This window comes from Mirounga leonina, unplaced genomic scaffold (assembly GCF_011800145.1).
Source record: "Mirounga leonina isolate KUSES-001 unplaced genomic scaffold, KU_Mleo_1.0 Mir_201, whole genome shotgun sequence".
NCBI lineage: Eukaryota > Metazoa > Chordata > Mammalia > Carnivora > Phocidae > Mirounga > Mirounga leonina.
The window spans coordinates 12,828,143-12,835,569 of record NW_023270504.1 but is presented as its reverse complement, the minus strand read 5'-3'; the positions used below and the strand labels follow the sequence as shown (position 1 = coordinate 12,835,569).

At 42.0% G+C, this 7,427-nt stretch overlaps 1 protein-coding gene across 3 annotated transcripts in view; it reads right to left on the bottom strand.

Moving 5' to 3' along the window:
• LOC118025592 (cationic amino acid transporter 3-like) overlaps positions 1–7,427 on the bottom strand; it is an 84,736-nt gene that overhangs the window by 16,455 nt on the left and 60,854 nt on the right. For 2 of the 3 annotated variants that reach the window (XM_035028106.1, XM_035028107.1), the window contains exon 1: positions 6,809–6,887. The exons of the other annotated variant lie outside the window; for it this stretch is intronic. The gene's annotated coding sequence lies outside the window, so the exon portion shown is untranslated. Of the gene's footprint in view, positions 1–6,808; positions 6,888–7,427 lie in introns of those variants that run through there. 3 annotated transcript variants of the gene reach the window in all.

Below are 7,427 nucleotides of genomic sequence, written 5' to 3'. Positions count from 1 at the left end.
AAAAAAAAAAAAAAAAGTCCTCAGGAGAAAGCAATAGAAGGAAATCCATCTGGCTGTCCACTTGATTTTCCAAACTACAGCTATGACGTAGAATAGCCTTTGTCTAAAATGAGCACTGATCTACACCTACTTTTTCCAAGAATCTTGACTAAACAGCTTTTTTTCCCCTAAATATTTCCTTTCCTTGTAAGCAGAGAATCTAGAAATCCATCCAGTGGTCCCATCCCTCACTATACTCTGTCTCCATTTTAGACTAGCAGTTGTGATTGTCAGAGCCCACGGCTCCTTCTTCCATGTACCTCCTCCCAATACACATCCTCAGTAATAGACTGCACACTAGGTGGCCTAAGTAAGGCCAACTATCTCTCTGGTTATCTTCCTTCACATCTTCCAATGTGTCCTTCTGTCCTACCATGTAAGTACTTGGCTGTCTCTCTGTCCTTTCTCACCAAACTGTGCTTGGTTCCTCTCATAGCCCTAGGTGGCTGCTCCACACCACCACCATCTCCCATGTTGTGTTAATTGGCTTTGCTTTGTTCATTACATTTGTATCTTTGGGGTAAACACCCAGTAGTGCAATTGCTAGGTCCTAGGGTAGCTCTATTTTCAACTTTTTGAAGAACCTCCATACTGTCGTCCAGAGTGGCTGCACCAGCTTGCATTCCCACCAACAGTGTAGCAGGGTGCCCTTTTCTCCACATCCTCACCAACATCTGTTCTTTCCTGACTTGCTAATTTTAGCCATTCTGACTGGCGTAAGATGGTATCTCATTGTGGTCTTGATTTCTACTTCCCTGATGCTGACTGATGTGGAGCATTTTTTCATGTGTCTGTTGGCCATTTGGATGTCTTCTTGGGAGAAATGTCTGTTCATGTCTTCTGCCCATTCCTTCACTGGATTATTTGTTCTTTGGGTGTTGAGTTTGAGAAGCCCTTTATAGATCTTGGATACTAACCCGTTATCTGATACGACATTTGCAAATATCTTCTCCCATTCTGTCGGTTTTCTTTTGGTTTTGTCAACCGTTTCTTTTGCTGTGCAAAAGCTTTTTATCTTGAGTCCCAATAGTTCATTTTTGCTTTGTTTCCCTTGCATTTGGAGCAGTATCTAGCAAAAGTTCCTGTGGCCAAGGGCACAGAGGTTGCTGCCTGTGTTCTCCTCAAGGATTTTGATGGATTCCTGTCTCACATTTAGGTCTTTCATCCATTTTCAGTCTATTTCAGTCTATTTCTGTGTATGGCACAAGGAAATGGTCCAGTTTCATTCTTCTGCATGTGGATGTCCAATTTTCCCAACACCATTTGTTGAAGAGACTGTCTTTTTTCCATCAGCTATTCTTTCCCGCTTTGTCAAAGATTAGCTGACCACAGAATTGAGGATCCATTTCTGGGTTTTCTATTCTGTTCCATTGATCTACGTGTCTCTTTTTGTGCCAGTACCCTACTGTCTTGATGATTACAGCTTTGTAATAGAGCTGGAAGTCTGGAATTGTCATGCCACCAGTTTTGGTTTCATTTTCAACATTCCCTTGGCTATCTGGGGTCTTTTCTAGTTCCAAACAAATTTTACATATATATATATTCAGACTTAGAAATTGGCTACATTAAACTATTAAATAGAATCCATGACCATTGGGAGGAAAACAAAGCCATTGCTTGGAAACAGTTATATTTATGTTTCTATAACATAAACACTATATATCAAATACAACTATTTAACATCTTAATCAGATCTAGACATAAAGATAGACATGCAGATATAGATCCAGATGTGGAAATACATATGGATACATACAGGTGATAAGTTAGTCTGCGTAGCGGCCTACTTCTTGCTCACTGCTAAGCAACCTCAATATAGAAAGGGTAGCAAATTGAAATCTGTGTCTAACAAAATATGTCATGCCCTCTCACGAAGTAAATTCACAAAAAGATAAATATGGCTTAGATGTGCAACATGAACTGACATCAGTTGTGGTCAGGAATGGCATAAGGAAATCAAACTATCAGCAAGGTCCCCAAATTATAAATCACATCATTCCTACAGCAAAATGTTGCAGATAAATCAGTGAGAAATGCCACAATAAATCATTGAATTCCTTTGAAATAAAAGTGATTTGTTTGACTCTGCAAATGATATAAAATATTCCCTTCACTTCTGTACACTTTCAAACAGCACCCTGAAAGGAAATCCAAGATAAGCAATAGGAATAAATACAGCTTGAAGATACAACAGGAGTGAATCAAATGTTTCTGTCCTTAGGTAATAAATAAAGTATAAGGGGGCTAGGTTAGGATTATTTTCAGCAATAAGCACAGAAAACTAGTAGTGGCTTAAACATACAGAGATTTATTTGTCTCAGGAAACAAGAGGCCTGGAGGTAGGCAACCCAGAGTCTTAAAAGGGTCTCAATTAAGTCTTAGAGAAGGGTCTTTCCATCTCTCCCCTGCATATCATTACCAAATAGATCTTTGTCTTCATACTTCTGATCTCATGGTTGCAATATGGTTGCTCTACCCCTAATCTCACATCCACATTCCAGACAGGAAGAAGGAGAAAGAAAAGGAGGAACTAGCAGTACCTGTATCAGGAGAACAAAGGTTTCCTAAATCCCTGGCTAATTTCTATTTACTCAGTGGCCAGAATGGTGTCCTGTGGCCACCTCAGCAGCAAAACGGTATGGAAAGACAGATATTTTTAGGTAGCACATTGCTGATTTAAACAAAATTAGGATTCTCTTAGTAAAGAAGGGAAGAACGTATATTCAATAGGCATCAAGGAGCAGATGTGTTAAAAAGGCAGTATAGCAAGGGAAGAGAACTTCACAGACAAGAGAGTTTTGAGAAACGAGTGCATTTAGGGGCAGGCAAAAGCAAGTGGATCATCGTAGGACAGAGAGCAAAAGGACCCAGAGAAGTAAAACGAAAATAGGAATATTGTTAAAAGAGTTATTTATGTTTTGCAATAGGATTAGGTTTGTATAATTTTTTGACACATTTCTAAATTACCTTTTAATGTGAAGATCATTACATTATGATTCTGTAAGCCATCTGATAATTGACATTAATATTCCTTCTCAAATGGAGCACTGGGACGCCTGGGTGGCTCAGTCGTTAAGCGTCTGCCTTCAGCTCAGGTCATGATCCCAGGGTCCTGGGTTCGAGCCTCACATTGGGCTCCCTGCTCAGCAGGAAGCCTGCTTCTCCCTCTCCCACTCCCCCGCTTGTGTTCCCTCTCTCGCTGTGTCTCTCTCTGTCAAATAAATAAATAAAATCTTAAAAAAAAAAAAAAAATGGAGTACTGATATATACCAAAAAAAAAAAAAAATAGTGTAGGTTCCTGGGGCAGATGGCTGGAGCTAAAGAAACGAGGAAATAAATGGGTGTCCAGTTCTCTACAAACACCAGACACTGTAACTGTTCTATAACTGGTGATACATTAGATTACTTCAAACATGTCAAAAAGTGAATCATTGCACAGCCAGCTGATGTGTCCTTAAACAAATGTTTCATCTTTCTGAGGAAAAACTTTTCCTTCCGTGAATGCAATTTCATAGCCACAATAGTAACAACTTTTTTTTTTTTTTTTTTTTTTTTAGTGTTGTATGAAATTTTTTAAACAGCTGTTCTTAAAATGTGACCCATACGGGGCACCTGGGTGGCTGAGTCAGCCAAGCAGCCGACTCCTGATTTCAGCTCAGGTCATGATCTCAAAGTCCTGGGATCAAGCCCAGGTCTTTGGCTCAGGTCAGGCTCCCTGTTCAGCAGGGGGTCGACTTGAGGATTTTCTCTCTCTCCCTCTCTGTCTTACCCTCCCCCCTTAAACAAACAAACAAATAATCTAAAAGAAAAAGTGACCCTACAATAAATGACCTCACCTGAACCAAACCAGAAATTGGTTAAACTTGTGTCCCCCAAGTCTAATGGCAAAATGTGAATTTCTTTTCACTTTTCCTTGATGTGTTTGAGTTGGCATGTTCAATGTGAAACATTGTTGCTACCAAATATGATTTCCTTGAAGGTCAGCTGGAATTCTAAAGTTACATGTAAACCTGAAAGTATTTTCAAGACGAAAGAGGAAAAATTTATGTTTAAACTTTCATATAAATCTGTCTCAGGTTAATGTGAACTTAAAAGAAAATTAATGGATAAGATAATGCAGTATTTGCAGTGTTATTTGAAACAAAATAATTTTTTCTTTTTAAAACATAAAATTCTTTGATACAACCTTTCCTTTTTTAAATTCAATTTGCCAACATCTAGTACATCATTAGTTTTTGGTGGTGTTCAATGATTCATTAGTTGTGTATAACACCCAGTACTCATCACATCACGTGCCCTCCCTAATGTCCATCACCCATTTACCCCATACCCCCCACCCACTTCCCTTTCCACAACTCTGTTTCCTGGCATCAGGTGTCTCTCGTGGTTTGGCTCCCTCTCTTATTTCTTCCCGTTCAGTTTTCCCTCCCTTTCCCTATGATCCTCTGCGCTATTTCTTATATTCCACATACAAGTGAAACCATATGGTGATTATCTTTCTCTGATTGACTTTCACTTAGCATAATACCTATTTCTTTTTTTTTTTTAAAGATTTTATTTATTTATTTGAGAGAGAGAGAGAATGAGAGACAGAGCACGAGAGGGAAGAGGATCAGAGGGAGAAGCAGACCCCCCTGCCGAGCAGGGAGCCCGATGTGGGACTCGATCCAGGGTCTCCAGGATCATGACCTGAGCTGAAGGCAGTCGCTTAACCAACTGAGCCACCCAGGCGCCCAGCATAATACCTACTTCTAATGTCAGTATTTTATGTCAACTAAAATAAATCAGCCATATCTATTTGATACCATAATTTAGTCTTTTTTCCATTTGGAAGAAAATATGCTTTACCTTTTTTTATACCTTCATTTATTTTACAGGAACTACAAGGGATTTCAATAAACAAAAAGTATAAATACAAAGCGTTACTATTTTCTCTTCCCCAGTATAATAATTAGATGTGCAAAATATTTTATTTATCAGAAAACAATCTGAATTTCTCTTATCTTCAATGTAGGTGATGTTAAAATGTTGCTTTAGACACTAAAATGAAAAATAAACATTGATATAATTAAACAATAATTCCACTCCAACGGCCTTTCTCCATTTCTCTAGGAGCTTGAGTTCCAGTCTGTTCTTCTCCTTCCTCTCCCTAAAGGGGTAAGTTTAATAATGTATAGGAGGATCTTGACCCCAGAAAATGAAACCAAAAGTCTTTAGGGGACTTCCAGGCAGTCTCATGCTCCACCTAATTACTAATTCATTCAGGACATCTACAGTGAGCACTCACTACTAACTGAAGATTGTGGATACAAAGGGAGTCTAGTAATAATCCCTGAGATTAAGGAGTTCACAATAGTGGGGGTGAGGGTCAGGTGGGGTAGCAGGTAGTTTTAAAATAAGGTGATAGGGGCGCCTGGGTGGCTCAATAGGTTAAGCAGCTGCCTTCGGCCCAGGTCGTGATTCCAGGGGCCTGGGATCAAGTCCCACGTCGGGCTCACTGCTGAGCGGGGAGCCTGCTTCTCCCTCTCCCTCTACCTGCCGCTCCCCCTGCTGGTACTCTCTCTCTCTAATAAAAAATAAAAAATCTTTTTAAAAAATTAAATAAATAAATAAATAAAATAAGGTGATATAAGTCTAAATTCAGGGGATGACAAGTTGCTCTCGGAACATATAGAGAGGACACTCAGCTCAATCTTAAGGATATTCTATAAAGCTTCTTAGGGGAGGTGATGGCTGGTTGAACCCAAAGGTCAGTGAGGATTTAGTTCAGGAAAATTAGTTGGAAGAAGAGCATCATAGACAAAGTTATGTGGAAATGCTCAGAAAAGAAAGAACATGCCATATCCTAACAGAGAACAGAGACCAGCCTTGAAAATACCCCGAGCAGAGAAAATCACTCTAGTCATACAAAGCTTACTTTAGCTTATTTTGTAAGACTAACTTCACCTGGATAATTACTTGTGTATACCTCTGGAAAACATCAGCAAAAACAGCTTCCCAAAGTTGATACGAGGTAACCACTAACCAATTCCCTATCGCCTAAGAAAACGTTAATATTCTAATCACTGTGAAGAAACAGTCACTGACTTCTTACTCTCTCAGCTGCTTTGTAACAACATACCCCTGATCCTCATTCCCTCTTCTGGCTTGAGTGCACCTGCTTCCCCAGCTGTTCTTTGGTGGGTGCACAACAGACTTTTACTAATTACTACTTCGGTGATTCTATGGCTTTCCTTCTGCTATTTCTGAACTTTTCACAGCGTCCACAGCAAATATTCCACGAAGTCACAGCCAGTCATTGATACTGGAGTAAATGCCACTCAGGTACCACAGGCTAAATCAGACACACGTCCCCCTCTCCCCACCACCTGCGTTTAGAAAACAACAGCAATGTAATACTACCCTCCACTATGCTTATGCGTCCCCCGATGGTGACTGCCTATCTACAGACTCTGGTAACCAAGCTTCCTGCATAGAAAAGCCCGGAGATAAAAGAGAGGGGTAGGCAGTCCGACGGGCCCTAAAGGACCAAGCTCCATCAGAGATGGGCGACGATTAACGCCCGGTTCTCTCCTGCCGATATACTGGTGAACGGAAGTGATCCGCGATAGGCCGGCCTCACCCTCAGGAAGGAGAAGAAAACATTAGCCTTTCAAAGCAGATTTACCCCAGAACCTCTCCCCAGGGGGTTAAAGAACCCCTTCGCCCCAGCCCAGCCCAGCCGCCTCTCTCTGACCTCGGAGCGCCGGCCATCGAGACAACTACTTACACTTTCCAGCCGCTCGCCAATGAAAACTTCCCGCCACCAGCCTCTCCTTTCCTCCCGCGGCGCGCGGGGTAGGTCTCCTCAACCAACAGCAAGTAACACGCTTCTCTAATTGGCGGAGGGGCGTGGCCACGATGTGCGTCCCCGAACGACTGCGGGTGAGTGGGCAATATTGGGGGCGGGCTTAGCCAATGGGAAGCGGTTTTGAAGCTGGGGGCGGAGCCTGTTTCGGGAAAACCCGTGGGCTCTCGCCGGGGCTGTTCCCCGGCTTCTTAAAACCCCGGACTTTGGGGGCGCCTGGGTGGCTCAGGTGGTTGGGCGACTGCCTTCGGCTCAGTCATGATCCCGGGGTCCTGGGATCGAGTCCCGCATCGGGCTCCCTGCTCCTTGGGAGCCTGCTTCTCCCTCTGCCTCTGTCTCTCCTGAATAAAAAAAAAAAAAAAAAAAAAACTCCGGACTTTGGTTCACGCCCTGGGCGCCCCGAGGTGCTGTCGCCGCTGCCCTCACTACTGTAGCCATGTTGATTTTCAAGAGGATTTGATCTGTTGGCAAAGCAAGAGGAACAGGAATTAGACTTAAGAAAGGATTTTGGCATCAGACCATGGGCCAAGGAAGGGAATAG